This window comes from Mya arenaria, chromosome 10, assembly GCF_026914265.1.
Source record: "Mya arenaria isolate MELC-2E11 chromosome 10, ASM2691426v1".
Classification (NCBI taxonomy): domain Eukaryota; kingdom Metazoa; phylum Mollusca; class Bivalvia; order Myida; family Myidae; genus Mya; species Mya arenaria.
Window position 1 is genome coordinate 52,876,836 of NC_069131.1, and position 21,812 is coordinate 52,898,647.

The following is a 21,812-nucleotide window of genomic DNA, read 5'->3' on the forward strand; positions in this document are numbered from 1 at the left end:
GAGGCCATTCATTTAATGAAAATCCTCAAACAGCAGCTATGTTCTATTTCATAACAATGTTAAACTTTGTTTAACTATTTCAAAATGCTTTATATCATGTTTTTTTCTATACTTGCATACTGTTTATTTATACTTATTTTTTTAATTATTTTCTATAGTTAAAGTTATCTCTTTGCCATATCCATGTTGTTAATGGATAAAAGCATTTTTATGCTGATTTGCCAATAAATTTGAAACTTAAGTATCTTGAATAGTCTAATAGAGAAATTTACACTTAGCAATGGGTTATTATCTATACATACTTTAAACTTAAATAGAATAAGACAATTTCTGTTACTTTTTGCATATATTTACATAATAAGGGTGAAAGAGAGCTCTAAGTATAATTTATGATAAACAAATCTGAATTGTACAAATAAAGTTTATAGAAGAGAGGTTGAGAAATAATACTTGTTTCTTTAATCACATCATTCTATAACATTTAGTTATATTGTGAATGGTAGGATTTTCATACCCTTATATTTTACACTATTTTAGTGGTTAAATCATCATCGCATTGGCATTCTTTAATAGCTTCTTGTCTGCCCAACCATGATTTCTTGCATTTCCTTATGGAATTGTACTTATTCTTTCAATGAGGGAAGCCGCAGAGAACATGTGAGCAAATACAGAGCACAAGAACAAACAATCACAAACAAGAAACATGGAACAACAGCTTAAAACTACAGACAGCACAGTACATATATCCTAAAAAGCTAGTGTTTATCAAGGATTGTTATGCATCGCCTTAGAACGATCACAAGATGTACAGTTATTGGGAGTTTAAACCAGTGTGTGTGCACAACCTCACTCTTATCCCAACAATCCCGAATAAAGCAAAAGCGTAAAAGTTAAATTTTATCAAAGTATGCATAAACTTGCGGAAACGTAAGAGTAAAACAAATATTAATACACTAAAGGTTTCCTTAATTAATGATATCTGAAACCATGTTTTAGACGTTTTTTCTTTATAAGCCAACATCTATGCATATTATAACTTATCAACTATCCCGCGCTTATGATAAGGCGAATTCGACAAACTAACAAGGCAATACTATTTCACGCGCTACATGCATTGCAGAAATGTAGTACCGTGAATAAATTATTATTTTTTATGTCTATTCCGTTTATAAGTAGGATAAAATATTTGATCATGCTCGGAAATACAGCGAACATAAGCACTGCTTTTTTAACGAAATTGGTTCACTTATAAAAGTTAACGTTACATCAGGTTTACACGAAATTACGTCACTTTGTTAAATTGTAAATGTCTTTGAAATCACTTATTGCAATACGAACAATTACCCCAAATTAAAGATCGGAAAGAACCCGACCAACGTTTGAAACCAAACAGTGATGTACTGAGAGTGCCGTATTCTTGACCTGTTTATAGATATATATTAATAAGAATGCTATATTTTCTTATTATTTCATCATTTTGACTTAGCATTACATTTATAAATTTTCGGTAAGTTTGCCTATCTATGTACACGTACAACGAATATGTATATAATAACCTTTTTTGTCTGAATGTGTTACATTTAAAGAAAACACAAATTTGATTATAAACACATCTAGTATCATATTTAATCAAACAAGAGCTGTCAGTAGACAGCGCGCTCGACTATTCTCAGTGATTGACATTATAAACAAATATCCATCCTGGAGGATATTGTTAATGTGTAGTTAATAACAGGAACTTGTAAATAAAAAAGAGTGTAAATAAAAAAGGCTTGTTGAATGGTCAATAGTAAGAACATTATAATAAGATAATAGAAATTAAGGCATATTGTATCATTAACAAACATGTACAAGCATACATAAAACAGTAACGTAACAGGGTTTCGTAGGAAATAACACCTGTGATGAAAGGCATATGTCAATGGACATTGAAAATATCTGAGGTAGTACGCAAACTTTAACGTAAGTTCTAAGTAAAATAGGGGCATAGTATTGTCAAAAAGCTTGATACAGTGACCTGAGGTGGTACGCAAACTTTAACGTAAATTCGAAGTCGAAAAAGGGGCATAATTCTGTCAAAATGCTTGATAGAGTTACCTCATCCTGTGAACAGGTTGGGAGGCATGATGGTGAACAAGTGTGCAAAGTTTCAAAGCCATATGTCATTGGACTTTAAAAAAGTTGAGGTGGTATGCAAACTTAAACGTAAATCTTTAGTCGAAAAAGGGGCAATATATTGTCAAAATGCTTGATAGATTTACCTCCCCCTGTGTACAGGTTGGGGGCATGATGTTAAACAAGTGTGCAAAGTTTCAAAGCCATTTGCCAATGGACTTTGAAAATAATTTAGGTGGTACGCACACATAAGTGGTTACGCCGACGCCGACGTTCGGGTGACTAGGATAGCTCTCCTTATTCTTCGAATAGTCGAGCTAAAAAAACAATGTCTACACATTCGATTTCCCCCCAGGATAATATATTTTATACATAAATATTGTTTTTGGGTTAAACGAAATTTTAAGAAGCTGATATGTATTACATCGTGTCGAATCTCACGCATTTTCAAACACTTTTTTTTTTAAAAAAACACCCTTCCATTGTTTAAATGATATTAAAATATAACCAACATTTATAACTTCCAGACTTAGTCAAACAAAGCTAAAACAAGATTTGTGTAATACATGATTGATGTAACCCATTTTTTTTCCTATGTTATAATTTCTTTTAAGCATTAAATCAAAGTTTCTTGGATATATTTTGCACCAGTCCTTGATAATTTTTACATGATGATCGATACATAAGGAAACCTTATTTATCGAGAGAGAGAGAGAGAGAGAGAGAGAGAGAGAGAGAGAGAGAGAGAGAGAGAGAGAGAGAGAGAGGGAGAGTGATAAGACCAGTATTCTAATTACGTCCAACGGTTAAAAAAAGTACTTTGCAAGGTGTTTGATATATTATTGTTTTAGAAATTACAGTCAGAAAACAAGCCTGTGCCACTTGATTGTCAAACTGTTCTGATTATGTACATATTCATATATTATATTTGAAAACAGCAATGATACTTGTTATGACGTGACGTCAGAAGAGTGGAATACTGCCGAATTGCACTGGATTGTATACGGACTACCGTATTTTGCTATATGTATTGCGTGTGGATTTATGATCGGTATATAATAGAGTTACTTACCGTCCACGTGATTTCTTTTTACCGAAAGGTCATGTTTAAAAATATTCGCCTGAAATCGAAACAAAAGGAAATGGAGTTGCATTCAAAAAGGGGGCAGAGATATTGAACAACGATGCCGACGATTTTTACACTTAATGTTTAGGGACTATTGCGGAAAAAGTACCCTTTGAACAAATAATTTTGCCTTCTTGTGATTTTACAGAAATATACCAGGGTATAAATATCGGTTGACTGAAAATAGCTCATTTACATGCAAAAAAGAATAACATAAATGTAAACACTCAGACGGACAAATAGACATACGAGCTGAACTTTAAAACGTATACAATTTTTAAGAGTCACACATACTTCTAAATGTTTAAAATGCAAAAGTCATGTGTGAATTTTGTAAAAACTTATTTTGAATTAAGTGAAACCCCCATTTAAAAGCATGACCTGTCGTAAATGCGCAATTCTGTAAGTTTGGATCAATTTCAAGTTTCGATTTGAAACAATGTGTAGATTACATTCACCTGTTAAAGGGAAGAGTTGTGTTTAGCTGTTTTCTCAAATGTGACATCATGAAGAACAAAAAAATCTTCGAGAATGCAATATATTAGGGCTTAAGTTTTAGTTTTGCTTTAATTGATAAATATTGGAAGAGGTGTGATGTTTGGCCTCTTTTCTTGTTACCTTTTCTTAATATTGCAAAAAAGTTGAGTTAATAATAGTATTTATCATATATTTAGTATATTCTGTATATATAACAGAACATATATTATTTATACATATATATATATATTAAACAAAAAAGTGGATACCATCGTAAGGTTAAAAAGTGTCCAATCATTGCTCGATATGAAAAATATCAAGTTACCTTCAACCGGTCCGTTCTGTAAGTTTATTGACTCTCGAGCGGTTTTCATGTTTGTCATCTGTTTTCGCGAATTAGACTCCTATACAATTATAGGTTTCCTATTTGTGAAAAAGCGCCTTTAACAAGTTCACTCTTCAATAGGATTTTCTGTTCTATACTATCAATCAGGACCCTTTACTATATTGTTCATCTGATATGAGCTGTTTTACGGAATAAATATTAAATCAATTCAAATACAGCCATGTTGGGGTTTCTTTTGATGTTCACATCGTTGCGTTTTGAATTTGTCGTCAAACAATGTTCATGATGATTGTGATTGAAATGTTCATAACACCAAGAGAAACCAGGAAGCCATCCTTAAATGATTTGTTCAATAAAGCAGATCCATTTATATTCATGTACAGTATTTGTACGATATTTCTCCATATGAGGTCCATATTTGGGATGTACACATTATTTTAACTGATATTTTATCCATCATGAGTTTATTTTTTATAAAGATACGAATACTGTCAATTTAATTTAATATTATACACGCCATAAACATATATCAATATAATTACTAAAAATGAACACAACAAAAACAACAAAACAAACATGTATTTTAAAGTATATCTTTACGCCCCCATCACCCGCAAGTAATACAATGCCGAACCCCTTCCCGTCGTGCACCAATATCGCCAGCTATAAACTTCCAGGGGCTCCCAATTTTCTCAACAACCAACTAGCTATAATTCTCAAATCAGAAATCTTACCTAGTGTTGTTCGAAATAAGTAAATCATGATATTCAAAGTTGATATTTTGTAATGTAAATAATTTATTCAAATAACAGACCTTATGAATAAGGGATATAATTATGTTCTCTATGTTATAGCGTTTTTGTCCAAAGGGTGCCACACTGAGAATATTTTTTTTTATGATAAATGATTGATGGGTGATGATTGATGATGATTTATGATGCTGAATGTTGATTGATGATGAATGTTGATGGATAATGGGTAATGTTCGATGATGATTTATGATGCTGAATGTTGATTGTTGATGACTGTTGATTTGATGATGACTGTTGTTGGATGCTGAATGTTGATTGATGATGAATGTTGATTGATGATGACTGTTGTTGGATGATGCTTACTAATAAGCAAGTGATGACAAAAGGTGATTGATGATGGATGATAATGATTGATAATGATTGATTAAGATTGATGATAATTGATAATCGGTGATAGTTGATGATTGGTGATGGATGATGATCGACGATGAATGATAAATGAATGTTGATATATTTACATATATATTGTAACTGCGCATCTGCTTTCGCACATGCACATACCCGCATAATGTTTTTCTACTAATATGTTTGCACAAAAGCACACACATTTCTCATAAGCTCAAAAAAGAACAGGATGTACTCTCCGACTCACCAACATATTTTGTTGTTTTAGTTAAAAGACAAATGATATATCGTTCATTCAGCTCACATATAATTCCGTCCAGTTTGATAGAGTCTGTAATGGAAATTACCATGTGTTTTCAGTACGTCGTCATCCTTTTAAACTGGTAATTTCGCCTCATAGACAACAGGATGCTCAAGAAATAGTTCCATCAGTTGTTCGCAAACTTCTGTAAACAACATTGTTTTCGCCAAATCATGTTTTTACACACGCACATCCGCATCTCAATTAGCATCCATGTAAGTTTTTTTTCAGTATATATAATAAACAATCAATCGATTCATTCATTTGTAATCGTCATCCTTCTGAGAAATACTTTCAACTGTTTGATATTGCATACTTCATGACTTATCAACCTTGTATTATAGCCAAAATTTTATTTCAAGCAAATGGACTTATCAAATAGAACTGTTGCAATTCCTTCGGTAAACAAACATTTAAGTTTAAAAGTCATGAATTGCATTTATGATCAGTTGAAAACTGTTCAAGTGCATATGCAAGGATGACAATTACAAATGAATGTATCAATTTACTTTTTCTATAATACGTACTGAAAAAAATAATTGAATTAGCTTTTGATAGAATAGAATTTGTTTCGATCCACTACCATTTGTAGTTGTTTGCCTACAATACCACATTTTAAAACCATCTTAAATATTTTAAGCATTATGTTGTTGTTGTTTTTTCAATTTAATAGTGTTTCATTTAAAATGTCAATTCAAAATACCAGATCACATTTGAAAGAGTGAGCTGAAAGCAATATGATGGCACCCTTTTCTATGAACTCACAAGACTCTATAATCGTTTAACTAAATCCCGTGTATGTCCCCATCCTGCCCGGTTGAGAATGTAATGATTTGAACATTAAGAAGCGTACTAAGAGTGTTAAGTAACCTTAAAGCCAAACACTGAATTCATCAAAAAGGTAACATTGTAATGAACAGTGGCATTGACCTCTAGAACATCTTAACAAGGTTAAATAGAGACCCTGCGGGGTTCATTTCAAATGTATTCAACGGGTTATTGAGCTAGTATTGCCATACGGTCAAACTTAATAGGCATACAAAAAGTAGTATGCTAACAAATCATTTTCCATTCGGAGCTCCTCGGCCATTGTTATCGTAAAAATCTCGAAAGTATGCCGGTATATCAGTAGAAGTAGTATTATTGCAAATATTATTAAGATTTCGAAGAGCAAGTCATTAAGTTAAACTGCTAAATTAAATAACTACGCGATCTTCTTACTCACAACTTAAACATACCGATTTATGAGTATGTAAACCGTACAAATACATTCGAGGTTGTTTTCGATAAAAATGGCAGAGGAGCTCCAATGTTTTGTATAAAATACCACAATCTTCAGTCTTCAGTCATGTTATTTGTTTACGGTTTTGCATGTCCTGTAAAAAACGCAGCGTACCGTTAAATATTTTACTTGAGTTGGATGAAAATTTTAGACAATTACACGTTAAGATACTAACTACGCTAGTTTAAAGTATTTTATCCCAAAAATATAAATTTTAAAAGGAGTGTGCATTATCGTTGAATCTGGTTAAACCCGCTGGAAAAACCCGCAATGATATGCCGTTTTTATTTTTATTTTTACGCCATTTCACTTCCGTGGCATATCGTTCTGCTCTTCTTGATATTTACTGTTTTGTGTTAATATTACCAGTATCTTTGATTTTTGAAACCCCGCTGAATATTCCCCCAGTTTCTTAAAGCGGAAGAAAATAAAAAAATGTTATGGCCGGATTTCGCAGGCCAATAAATCATGATGAAATTCTAAATACAATTCACTTACAAAATGAATCATATTTCAGTAAAACCTTAAATCGAAAATGATATTTAATAGTTTTTAAATGCATTGTATTTAAAGAGTACTTGAGTTTGCGAAAGCGGAGTTTGCAAACACAAAATAAAGGTCGTTCTTTCAAAAACACCTTTTGGGAAGTTGAATGCGTTTATCAATAGGTTATTGTTATTGGGTATTCGATATGTTTACTGCGAGATCTATCCTGTCTGATAGATCCTATCATTCCCATTTGTAACCATCAAACTGCTAGAATAAAATTTAAATACCTTGCACATTTTCAACAAATGTTCATTTGATAAAACTGGTCCTACAAATTGTTCTGCTTCTTTACCCTTTGAACGCATTCATTTGTATGTTAATGTTATTCATATTTAAAAAAAATACCAACACTTGTTTTGCATTTCTTTTAAATTTTGAAATCAGCTATTTGTATGCTGTTGTTAAAATTCTTCATCTTAAAAAACTAATATACTTGAATCTTTTTTTCTCAAAACCAATCCAGCCTTTTGTATTAGACTCTTCTAAAGACTCTGCTTCACTGTGTTGTACTTTGTTGTTTATAAGAATGTATATATGTTAACATCCTTTTATCCCATTTCAAACTATTCATTTAAGACTTTAGGTTTGCTATTTCTCAGGGTTTTTTATTTGTACCTGTATATGTTATGAAACTGTGTATTACATGTTGCATATTTCATACTTGAAGGACACATCTGTGTTTCAATACCATATATTGTTGATTGCATTCTGAATATCATGTCACACTCATTTCTTGTCACTTCTTTTTTTAACTTGCATGAATTTTATATTTGTTCAAGTTCAAATTGTGAATAAAAGTGCCACTTTTTATTGCTCAGTTTATTTTTCCCAATTTTACATTGTTTCCTGACTAACATGACTGGAACAAATTAGCCTTATAGTCATTTATAGTGCCTATTCGTTCTAATTTCAGCACTTCAAAATACACAAAGTGCAGGTTCTTTTTTTCTTCAAACAAAGTTTGAAGAAGCTTGAAAGATGTCCTGCAATATTTGAATACGATTTGAACTCATCCATGTTTGCATTATACATGTGTAATCAAACAAAACTTGGCTGATTAAAATGTCTATGTGTCAGTACTGAAAATGCCCATTTTGTTCCCTCACAAAATGCTAACTGTACTTTGCTATGGGTCGTTTTAGAGCGAGCCTTTTTTGCTGTCTCATACAGCAAATTTGTACTTGTACGCCTTAGGTGCTTGATCATGAAATATCTTAACAGTGTACATCAATTTAACACCTGAGTATATAAAATTATCAACTATTTCAATAAGTTTATTTGTATAGAACTCACCCATATAATTTCCTTCATCATTTCAAGTCCACAAACTTCAGTCTTATTGACATTAAGTTTCAGACCCTTTTCAATAAATAATGAGAACATTGATTACATCAATATTGCAAGTAACGGGCCACAGAACGTTTACAAAATGTAAACACCTCGGGTTAACAAAAGCCGTTCGCACGCAATGTCAACAAGTGTCATGAGAAAGTACCGCGTGGATTGCATTTAAACTGTTAAAAGACCTCCTTCAATTCCCCCTCAAAAGAGCAATGAAAGGAAAGCTAATATAAGCAATTTTATCTGTCAGCATTATCTAAACAAAATATTGAATCATATAATCATCTTAAGAATCATAACGAGACCATAGGCCATGGTCTATACTTATGGTATGGAAATCATAAATGGCATGACGCCGCACCACTCTAATGTAAATACTAACCAACTGAGATATTTAGAAAGACACAATGTAACCCTGGGATAGCAAACACACAAACACAAAATTGAATTTAATCAAGTATTTTTCTAATACATTGAGGAGATTTCTGAGGGACAAGGTACAGAATACTTAACGTATTTCTGATAAAACTCCTAAAGATATAGACCATTTCAAATACAACAAAGTAAGGAGGCGAGGGGACCCAAAAATTACTATACAAATCGACCTATTAATCCATGAGCATTTCCGAACGAATTCGAGGACAGGCGCATGCGGTTGTATCCTGTTGTTCGCATGCTTGTGGAACGAGGTGAGGATGTAAATCTTGTTAAAGACAGACTATATGTAAACAATGTCATCTATTATACCGATACCGATATAGTGACGTATGGTAACGCTACCCAACACGGCGTCCCGTGTCCTTTTACCAAAAAGTCTGTACAGTTAAACGACGTTCCATTGAATGACAAACAAACATCAGTGTCACAGGCCACCCCTTTCCCTCGGCCAACATCAAATTCACTTTACACGCAGTTTTCATTTCTTGCTTTTCTAATTTAATAAAGTTTTGATCTGTAAGTTAATGCATTTATTTTCTCCAACACATAAACTACAATGTTTATGTTGTTGTTGTTTTATGTTTTTCTATTTTTTACTTTACTTTTTGTCTAATTGTTTTAGAATATTACTATGACAATTAAATGCCATTACAATATGATCTTTAACTTCTTATAAGTATTACCTCTTTAATATTTATGTTAAAGGTTACGAAGATTAAACGTTATCACCAATATTTATTTCTGTTACAACTGATTTGAGCCTCCACTTTACATTGCCTTTAACATACACCTCAATGTTTGCATGTTGTACATGAACTGGGGAGAATAAAAGCATAGACTTGACTTTACTTATAAAAGGCGTATTATAAAAGGCAGTGCCGAATTACTCATTAAGGTTTATTGTCTAGGATTGAATTGAAATATGTGAATGTAAATTTTGATCAACGCGCATAACTTGTATGTGAAATGTTTATCTGTCAATCATTAAATGTTTTCTTTATTTTACTATTTGTACACTATATAATATAGAAAGGTATCCCCCCCACACACACACGTACGCATACACACACGCGCACGCATACAAGCACATACGCACACACGTATGTACGTACGCACGTATGCACGCATACTCACGCACACTTACAAGCACCGCCAACTGAGAACACGCAACAATTACCATCCGAATGAGGACACCATTTTCCAGGGTGTAATTTTGAAAAATAATTACGTCAATGTGTTAAACGACTTAAAGCTATCTGGGTAGGGGTTTAAATACGTAAACATTTTTTAACAAAACACCGCCAACCAGGGACATTGACAAGCGCGAAAAATGCGTACGAAACACCTCCAACCAAGGACATTCTGCCTCCGACCTCCAAATGAGGACAATTTATTTCCAGGCAAATATGAAGAAAAAAACAAAGCGGTTGTTCGGGAAACGTTATACGTCAACCTGTACGTTGTGTAATTTGACTAAAAACCCTCATTTAAGAAAAAATATTATTTCGGACAACGAAGAACCCAATGGGGGCCACACCGATCTCATTGGTTCATTTGTTTAACATTCTGCATGGCGTTATTTAACAGATAAGGTATGTCATTCTTACATGTTTGCTACCTTGATCCACATATATCCCTCGATATTCTTTGTTTACGACAAATAACAACTTCTAAATTCCAGAATCTGTTCAGAATGCACATTATAAAGTATGTCCATTCTAGATGGACCTGTGATCTAATCGATTTCATTATTCTGTCAAAGTCGACATTGTTTCTCCGTTGTTGTTTTTTCACTGGTCCATGGGACTCGTTTCGTGGTCGTTGGAGCGCTAGATTGCGGAGTTGGAGTCATGGACGTTGAAACACAGGCTCGCGGGCTTGAAGTCATGGTAGTTCCGGCGCTGGGTCGCGTGACGAGAGACGTAGTCGTTTGAGCGCTAGGTTGCGGGGTTAGAGTCAGGATCGTTACAGCGCTGGGTTGTTTGATGAGATACGTGGTCATTAGAGCGCTAGGTCGCGGGATAGGAGTCAATGTCGTTGAAACGCTCGGCTTGTGATGAGACACGTGTTCGTTAGACGCTAGGTCGCGGGAATGGAGTCATGGTGGTTGAAACGCTGAGTCGTGTGATGGGAGACGTGGTTGTTAGAGCGCTAGGTCGCGGGAATGGAGTCATGGTCGTTGAAATGCTGGGTCGTGCATTGAGAGACGTGGTCGTCAGAGCGCTAGGTCGCGGGAATAGAGTCATAGTTGTTGAAACGCTGAGTCGAGTGATGAGAGACTTGGTCGTCAGAGCGCTAGGTCGCGGGAATGGAGTCATGGTCGTTGAAACGCTGGGTCGTGCATTTATAGATGTGGTCGTTGGAGCGCAGGACACTGGAGTGGAGTCATGGTTGTTGAAACGCCGGGTCGAGTGATGGGAGACGTGGTCGTTAGAGCGCTATGTTGCGAAACGGGAGTCATGGTCGTTGAAACACTAAATCGTGTAATGAGAGATGTGGTCATTGGAGGGCTAGGACGTGGGAATGGAGTCATGGTCGTTGAAATGCTGGGTCGTGTGAAGGGAGACATTGTCTTTAAAACATAAGATCGCGGGATTGGAGTCATGGTCGTTGAAACGCCGGGTCGTGTGATGAGAGACGTCGTCGTTGAAGCGCTAGGATCCGGAAATGTAGTCATAGTCGTGGAAACACCGGGTCGTGTGATGAGAGACGTTGTTGTTGGAGCGCTAGGTTCCGGGTTAGAGTCATGGTCGTTCCAGCGCCTGGTCGTGTGAAGACAGACTTGGTTGTTGAAGAGCTGTATCAGTGGTTGGGGTCGTGGTCTTTAAAGCGCTTGGTCAGACTATGCTGTCAATATACAAGATAAAACTGGGCGGACACTTACTCTTAGTAAATCAATTAGGTAATTGACCAGATAAGGCGTTGTACGTACGTAAATCAAACAGTTCAATAGAATTTCGCTAGATTTAGCTTATGTTTATTTTTATTTAATCAAGTTCTGCCCGTTATCATTAGCTGCATTATGACTTGGAACTGCCATGATGCTATCACTACATGTGTTGTGGTTAATGAACTTAGTAAGATGAGATAGAAGTGACTGCACTTCCCAGTCAATTTATATGAAAATTTGAAGAAACAAGTGATCCGTGACAATAGGTCCGTGTGCGAAGCATGCAATCGCTTGGTTCTTTAAAGCACCGGCACTTTCCTTTGTATCACCAGAACATGGCAAGAAACAAGATACAATAATTTTTATTTGTTATACACGTGTATTAACAAATGAACTATTTTCCGACACGTATAACATCATAATAAGCAATATCATAAAAAAGTGTAGAGCGGGAAAGAAATACAAGATATTAAATTTAATGCCGAAAATAGAACGACACAAAGGCAGTCATAAAATTGATTCCTAAATAGTGGGTGATTAGGAATTGATTCACACAAATAGAAACATTATCATTTTGGGCCACGGCATAAGAATAGCTAGCATAAATATAGCCGTGATCCATGACAACTTTATAAATATTCTTATATTGGTTGACTTTGCCAGCATTCTACGATTTTGAATAATATATTTCATTAACTTTTTTCTTAATTTCGAAAATAAATTTAGATAAAATAAATAGTACCATGGGATATTCATTGGAAAAACTGTGTCGCCATAGACTGTGAAATCTACGGTCTTTTTTCAAACTTGCATATTTTAAAGCATTTTAATACTGTACTTTGATAGCTGTATTGGTAGGGTATTTTTCTTATGCATTTTTTTCTTTTCATAAGCCGAACTTCAATGAATAAAGATTGTTTTCAATATATCTATAGAGTCGTATATCACCCAATAGCGCCGTGTTTTACCCTATACAATTATTCACACTATTACCAAATAAGTTTACGGTCGGAACGCCCGAACGAAATTTAACAATGAATTAAGAAATAATTAAAATTATACAGGATCCCCGAAAGGGCCGTGTTTTCCGCATACAAATATCATAGGGCCTTACTTGGTCCGCATTTTACACTAGTTTACAATCGGAACACCCTGACCATCTCCGCCATAAAACGACGGACGAGGTGTTACGATTGATTACTGTAAAAGGTTGCGTTGCACGAAATTTGTGATGGTTGGCTTACACCATATTTATCGAGTACGTGATTGATTTTTGTTTATATACGAAGCTGATACATGTGTATTTATTGCAAATATTAACACCATTATAATTATTTAAAAGGTATAAGTTTTAGGTAGGGAAACAAGCTCTGTCTCCGGTCACCTGTCTTAAAGTGACACCCTTATTCAAAACCAACTCATACCCATGTATAACAAACATACATTTTAAGCGATAAACCTTTAACTACTTACTAAATAAAACATATATTGAAAGTATAACTTACTGATAGCACGATTGTTATCGTGTGTTTAATGGCTAAAAACGCAAAAATATTAAATGATTGGTGAATGCTAAAAGATTTTCTGTGATTTACAATAGTCGTATCAGGTAGGAATACCGTGTTTTCTGCAACTTTCTTTCAAATTTAACTCGCTATCCTTCATAAGAAACATTGTTTTGACATTTATTCATCCTTTTTGGTATTTTAAACAATCGTATTAGTTATGGTAAATCTTACAAGGGTATAAGAGTGCATCTTGAAAAAGGGTAGGTTTGACGGCATATCTTTTTTCAAGTTATAATTTTTATTACCAAAAATTACCCTTTGTGACCCAAAACCATAGATTCTGTGCTTCAAAACATCAGAAATTCCAGCATTAGAATCTTTGACATTATCTAAAGCCTAAAATACTACTGTCCTACTTATGGTGAAACCAAGCATAAATGTATAATGAAACTATGTATAATCCTCTAATGTATATCAGTGTCATGGCAAAGGGTTACTTTATTTAATGGAGCGATATCTTCGTAATTCATCGTCAGGGTGCATGTAATGTAAATGCATGCATATAAGTATGTATGGTCATTTAAATAATGCAAATTAATAACCAGTTCTCTTCATTATAATAGCAGGGTTGCAGACCCTTTAATACTAAGAAATATCAGCCTCGACAATAGGTAGAGAAATTACCCATTTTTTACTTTCAAAAATCCATTGTTCGAGGGCTCTACACTTATTCGAAAAATCATGTAATGTTTGTACGAGATTTTCTCAGTTTGTTCATGCGCGTAGGGGCTGGTATCACAGGGGCCGTGGCCGCGGCCCCAGTATTATAGCTAGTAAAGGCAATTGGGCCGCAAAATTTGATACCGACTTTTTAAAAAAAAATGTATTTCAAATGAAGCTACGCGCATATAGATTAATACCAGTCTGACACGATATTAAATATACAGGTCACCATGGCATGATTACTCTAATTGATTAAATGTATTTAATGTGTGTGATTTACTCATTTGTGACTATTTGTAACTGTTTGTATTTGGTACAGAAATAGAAAATACTAGTATAAAATATGTGCTTACAAACGTGTCCATAAGATGTGTATTACTGTTTTATCATATTAGCAATTTTTTCTCAGTGAATAAATGTAACCAAACGATATTATTTTTAGATCTAACAACTATTTGAAACGTAAAAAAGTTTAGAGAAAAACATGAAAACAAAACCTGAACTCACTGGAAATCGAGTATTTTAATGATTACAACTGAAAACAAATCTCGACCGGGCGTGACACGAGCTCAACCCTTCCGCGGACCCAATGTCATTTTTAGTCCTATGCGCCTGATGTGTTCGTTTTCAAAGATACCCCGCTTGGTATCTTCCTAACTGTAAACTTCATTTCTATTTTTATTCCTAGATATGATCGTAAGAAGAACACATGGATTAATTTGTTCGGCCCCTACCACCCCCAACCCCTCCCATCCGGACTCGTCAGTTAATTTCCATCATGCGGAGCCATTCATGTATCTTAGTTCTGGTTCATAAACGAAATTCAATCCACCAGTGTTAAGCAATGTTGAGGCTCTTTGCTATTTGAAAATATTTTTTGTCTTCGGCGAGTAGGCTCTGCTGCCTTCAAATGGATGGAATTTGGAAAGGGTGTTTAAATGTATTTGTGTAATGCTTTTATTATGTTCTTGTTGCTATTCATCCAGCGAATTCGTACGGTACTACAGAACAGAAATGTTGTCGGTGCTTTTATAGGTCAAGCTGGTATAATCTTTCTCACTGTTTCTTTAAAAAAAAATAAAACCTCTGCATATTGTAACTCTTATATGGAGGTAAAACAGATAGTCATACTAACTGCCCTTAATTTCAATGGTTATTTCAGCGTGTGATAACGACTGCGTTGAAAAAACTGAATCACCCAGTGTGTTAAATGGGACAAATACTGTAATGTAATGCGAACACCGCATCATCTTGTGGAACTAAACTGACTCCTTTGCACTTTAAGGATGTGACACAGATTTCTGTTTGCATTTACATCAAGGATAATGTCTGCAAGTCAGTAAAGTTTTTTAGTGGTCAGATTGTAATACTGTAATAGTAAAGTGTCAATGAACAGAAACTTCAGATGGATGGATATATTTATATAGCTGATCATTACAAGATAGGTATTAAATACGAATATATCAATACTATGTAATCAGTATGATGCAGACAAATGGATACAAATACATGTCAAAAGAACCTCGGATACATAACATGCTCGGATATGTATTTGTGAAATAAGTATATAAATATCAATAGCCGGAAAGTAGATAATTAAAGCTATTAAATTCTAAACTTGATTGTCAGACTTTCCCCTGTTAGTTAAAATAACTTTCAAGGCATATCTTCATTTTAACATTGAACCTTGATCTTGCCAATGTCAACAAGAGCGCCATGAAGACAACACCAGCGCTCGTCTGTTTTTTTCTCATTCGAAAATGAGGCATAGCTCAATACAAACTAAAGCCAGAGTTAAGCCCCTTGCTGTACACATGCATATTGTCCCTGGCAACATCTTAACCAAGTTTTTTTTTAAATATGAAGTGATTTAGTTACTGTCCTGGGTAAAAGACTGCATATGCCCAGAGCTGACAGGTGCCAAGGCATATCACAATACCAAGATACTTTTTTCTGAAAAATGATTTTCTTTTACAAAAATTAATGCATATCAAATTTCAGTAATAAACAAATCTTCATTCATTGGCTCTAGATACAATTCAACCAAACAAATACTTAACGTTTTGAAAGCAAACAGAAAAAAGTTAATACATTTTTGTTTGACATGTTCATAAATGATGATATTTCATTTGCATTTCATCAATTTATCCAACAACACGAAAGACATCACATCACTGAGAAGTGACAAAAGCATTCAATACAAAACAATACTATACACCATTTTTTACCATGGAACAAAAAAACAATTGAATACACTGCAGTGTAGATGACCACCAACATCAAGGACAATTCCAGCAAAATCACCTCCAATTGAGGATAAGTTATTACCATATTCAATTTAAATTTTTAATTGTTAAAAAACAAAAAACTAGAACAATATCCAGAGAATATGTCAATCACTGATGGTATTCAGATATAAAGCTTTAATCAAAATGCAATCTAGTCTATTCTATAATTTAAAGTATCTATTTGTTAAATTGCTTTTTGATGAGCCTATTGCAAGGCCTGTTGCCTTGATCTAATGTACCCTTTCACCATTGTCCTTGATCACCTGGCAAGAATTGGACACTTCTTTATAAGTGAAAGACATTCTATCTAATTTTTGGTGGAGTATTAAGCTTAAAACACTTTTTGAGGCCATTTTCTACCATGTTCCTTCAGCCTAGCTCCAAGGTGTTCTTACTGTGGCTGTTCGTTTTTCCTAAAACACAAAATACCGACTATTTTGTAGACAAAAAAAATCACTATATTTTCATCTATTTTGAGCACTATAATATGAAAGTGTGTTCTTGACAGTCCTCTATAGGACAAATAACCATAAAACATATAATCCTTTATTAAAACATGTTTTATCAATTGAAATTGTCTAGGAATTTGCAACAGTTCCTCTGCAAGTCAATATATAAAGATGACCTGTATTCAAGATGATGTGTTTTCACTGATAACCTTTATATTAATTGATTTCTGAATTTGTACAATAGAATGGGCACGGTAAGCAAACTCATTTTTCTGTAGCACTGACCTGAGCAACATGTCTTACAGTGTTATATAATATACGTTGTTGTCCATGTTAGACATTTTGACTTCAGGATTTTATTTGATATGTAGAAATTCAAATAAAGGCCTTTCTGTTAAAAACAATTAGATATTTTCACTGTAACTTTTTACACTAATCAGTAACGTGACACACATTCTGGCTAATTTAAACACTGAATAAGTGTTTTTAAGATTACAAGTATGGTTGTTACACAAAATTAATTGTACACTAAGGAAGACAACAGAAAAGCCTGATCACAACAGTGCACTTACTCCTTTACAGAAACAACACTTTTTAAATCAAATTTGCTTTAAGAATGAAAATTTCTAATTGTTACAAATTTCAATATAATTCTTACATGGTTTGTGCCAATCCCAGCATTTACGACTGCTTCGAGTTGACCTATGGAGACAAAAACATATTATATACGCAAATAGGTGCTATGTTTCTTAACGCTAACAATTAATGCTATTTATAACAATGAAACAGGTGTCTCTTGACAAGTATTATTTGAATGAAATTGATGTACATTAACAAAACCTCTTCCTGAGGACTTTTCTAAAAATATCACCTCCAATGGAGGCCAGTTACTTTTATTAGACACCATGTCTGTATTTAGATCTCAGGTATTTCAAATTTCCTTCATGCCTATTATTTAAAATGCAGTACTGGTTATGAAATATTGAAGGTCTAGTGTTTTTAATACAGGAGATAACTTATCTCAAAGACACACACACCAACCTCCATTTAGAGAGACAATTTATCTCTACACAACTAGGCTAAAAGAGACTTGTTGCAACAAAATGACATAGTATTTTGTCTTTTGAACCTCTGGTATTTTGATTTGTTCTGTGGTAAGCATAATACTGAAAAAAAGTATTCAGCTTTACTGGTTGTAATCACATACAGATACATATATTAAACATTTCGGTTAATGATAATGTTATTTACATACAATGATGTACAGCCTAGATTGTGAAATGACCTTCAATCTACGAATAGAATGATGTCAAACTGATTTTAATATATCTGGTGGTTTGAATTTCTTATTTGTTAAGCAAGTTTCTACATGTAGTCATCACCTCAAAAGACATAATGAATTTGGTCGAACACTCATTGATGTCCAAATGGAGACACTTCATTCAAATAACTTTATAACCCGTTATGAAAATTACATTCCAAGACTAATTCATTTACAACAAGGGCAAATCTATACATGAAAACATCAAATATCAGGCACCCGTTTATCTTATATTATAAGAACGATAAGTGTACCTATTTCAGTCCCTGGTTGATCAACGGAGGCATCCACATCATGATCATCCACATCATCAGCATCCACATCATCAGTATCAACAGTATTCACATCATGGCACTATCCAGCTGCAATACAAAAACATCACATCACTGAAAAGTGATAGAAGCATCAAAAACAGAACAAGACTATACATTATGGTATTTACCATGGAAGAAAAACTACTGAATACAGTGCAGTGTGAATGACCCCCAACTGAGGACAATCCTAGTACAAACACCTCCAATTGAGGACAAATTAATACCTTTGGACAAGACATAAAACTATTTCGTTAAAGTCTTGTATCTTAATTATTTAACTCTAGGCACTTCAAACATTTGTGTCTCATAAGACAGGAGGGACCTGTACTGAAAGTATTTGATAGAAACCCCACTGACGACCAATATCAAAATACTGCAACTTTTAGTTAAGAAAAAACTATATTCCTAGGCTTATACTAGAACAAAAAAATTGCAATTTTACTCCAATAACAGGCACCCATTCATCTTATATTATAAGAAAGATAAGTGTACCTATTTCAGTCCCTAGTTGATCAACGGAGGAATCCACATCATCAGCATCCACATCATCAGCATCAACAGTATTCACATTATGGCACTGTCCTGCTGCAATACAAGAACATCACATCACTGAAATGTGACAGAAGCATCAAAAACAGAACAAGATTATACATTATGTTATTTACCATGGATGAAAAACTACTGAAAACAGTGCAGTGTGAATGGCCTCCAATTGAGGACAATTTAGCACAAACACCTCCAATTGAGGACTAGTTCTTACCCTTGGACAACACATAAAACTATTTCTTAAATATCTCTAGCATTTAATTCCCTTTATGCTAGGAACTTGGAACAGTTCCGTTTCATAAGACGGGAGATACCTCTACTTAAAGTATTTTATATCAAACCCACTGACGACCAATATTTAACACTTTGAAACTGTTAGTTAAGAAAAAACTAGATTTCAAGGCTTATAATGGAACAAAATTAAATTGTAATTTTACCTAAATATCAGGCAACCATTCATCTCATATAAGTAGAAAGGTAAGTGAAAAAGCGTAGCTCTATTAGTCCCTGGTTGATCATCCGGGGCATCCACATCATCAGCATCCACATCATCAGCATCCACATCATCAGTAACAACAGTATTCACATCATAGCAGTGTCCAGCTGCAATACAAAAACATCACATCACTGAAAAGTGACAGAAGCATCAAAAACAGAACAAGATTATACATTATGGTATTTACCATGGAAGAAAAACTACTGAATACAGTGCAGTGAATGACCTCCAACTGAGGACATTTCTAGCACAAACACCTCCAATTGGGACAATTTATTACCCTTGAACAATACATAAAACTATTTCTTAATTTTCAGGTAAAAAATTTCATTTAAGCTAGGCACTTCAACCAGTTGTGTCTCATAAAACTTGAGGCACGTTTACTGGAAGTTCTTTATAGCACACCCACTGACAACCAATATTATAACACTTTGCAACTCCTAGTAAAGAAAAAACTTATTATATTTTAAGCGCATCATAGACAACAACAATCTTCAATCACTTATGCTTTCTCAAACCAGGGGACAATTCAATATAATTTAACAGAACAAGGAGTTTACCAATTGCACATTATATCATATCTTGCTTTCAACCGGCTAGTGGTAACATTCAATCGTAATTGGAGTTTTTTTTTATAAAGATGAATTTAAACAAAATGTACGCAGTTAAATATGACATTGTTTTGGACTTCTGCTACATTAACAATAAATCTGACTTGATAAACAACCATGTATCTCAAAGATAAGTGTTTTACATCACATCAGTTCACATACAACTTCTGAGCATAAGCGACAGTAAATTTTGGACACATAGATCTATAATATTTTTGATTTTGATTTTTTTAATTCCTAATGACCACAATTGACTTAAACATTATGGTTAGAAAGTTTAGGTTAGTCAATGTACCCTTAACAGAATAATTTTGCATTCACGGTCACCTTAACATAAAAAAAACATAATCGGGTCAGGATTCTTTGTCAGGTAGAGTTTGGTTGTCTTGAAAACCTATTCGAATCATATTGTAGTTTTTTTTGCTGCAAGTTTGCTAACAGAAGTCTTACCAACACAAACTCGCACCAATACGAAGTTGTGCAATATACGGACAGGTCGCCCCACATATGTATTATATAGGCAGTATGGGTAGATTCATAAAAGTAGCTTGTCATATAGACTTTATATTAATTTACCATCATAAATTCTTAATCAATAAAATATATCCAATAAATAGTGTAAAATTTGACAGAAATAATATGTACTACCGTATATAATCCATATGCGGGGTGACTTCCCTATAAATATGGTGAGACTTCATAGTAGTACTAGTTTGTGTTGGTACGACGGCTCTTGTAATCACGTGTTTGATGAAGTTCATGCATGGTTGTTAGCTACAAGCATGAATGTATGCTAGTCTAAAAAAAACGTGTTATACGGAATTCTTCCAATACCTAACGTCTAAACGGATTTGTGCAAAAACATGTTTGAAATAAATAATAAAGGTTGTAACCTCCCCCCCCCCCCCCACACGTCTGGGGGCATACCGGGATAGCCGGGGAAACGGGCTGTGTTTACTTTCCAGGTGCCCCCGCAGGGCCGGGCGACCGCGGTGGTTTTGTCATAACGCCAAATTTAGGCTGGAACGAAAGTCAAAGTCGCGGCTATTCCCCGGGGGTTACAATTGACTGGTGCATAAGTGTTTCATGAAACCAGTCATCGAAATTAGACTTTTGGATGAACAAGCCTGAATTCTTAAACTATTGCTTGGCATCATTCTTTTAACAAGCCCTGCTATAAAAAAATCAGAATTTTAACAAGCCCGGAAGACATTTTTCCAATGCAGGGGTTGCTAATTCATATCTGTCAACAAAGTATCACCAATTTAAACTACCTAGCAGGTGCCATTTATCTTTCTGCTCAATAAACTTAGCGCTGGGCTCTGTCATTCTTGGCTAGGAAAACAACAGGCGGGACATGGACGCTTAGAGTCGCCAAATAAAAATCGTCTCTGAAGACTCTGAAGCGAACATTCATCAACGTACAATTATTTGGACTAAGATGTATGCTAAACATAATGCTTTAATGCACTGCTTTTGTAGATACATAAACTTTAATATATTAAACCATTCAAAAATAACAACTGGCGAATAG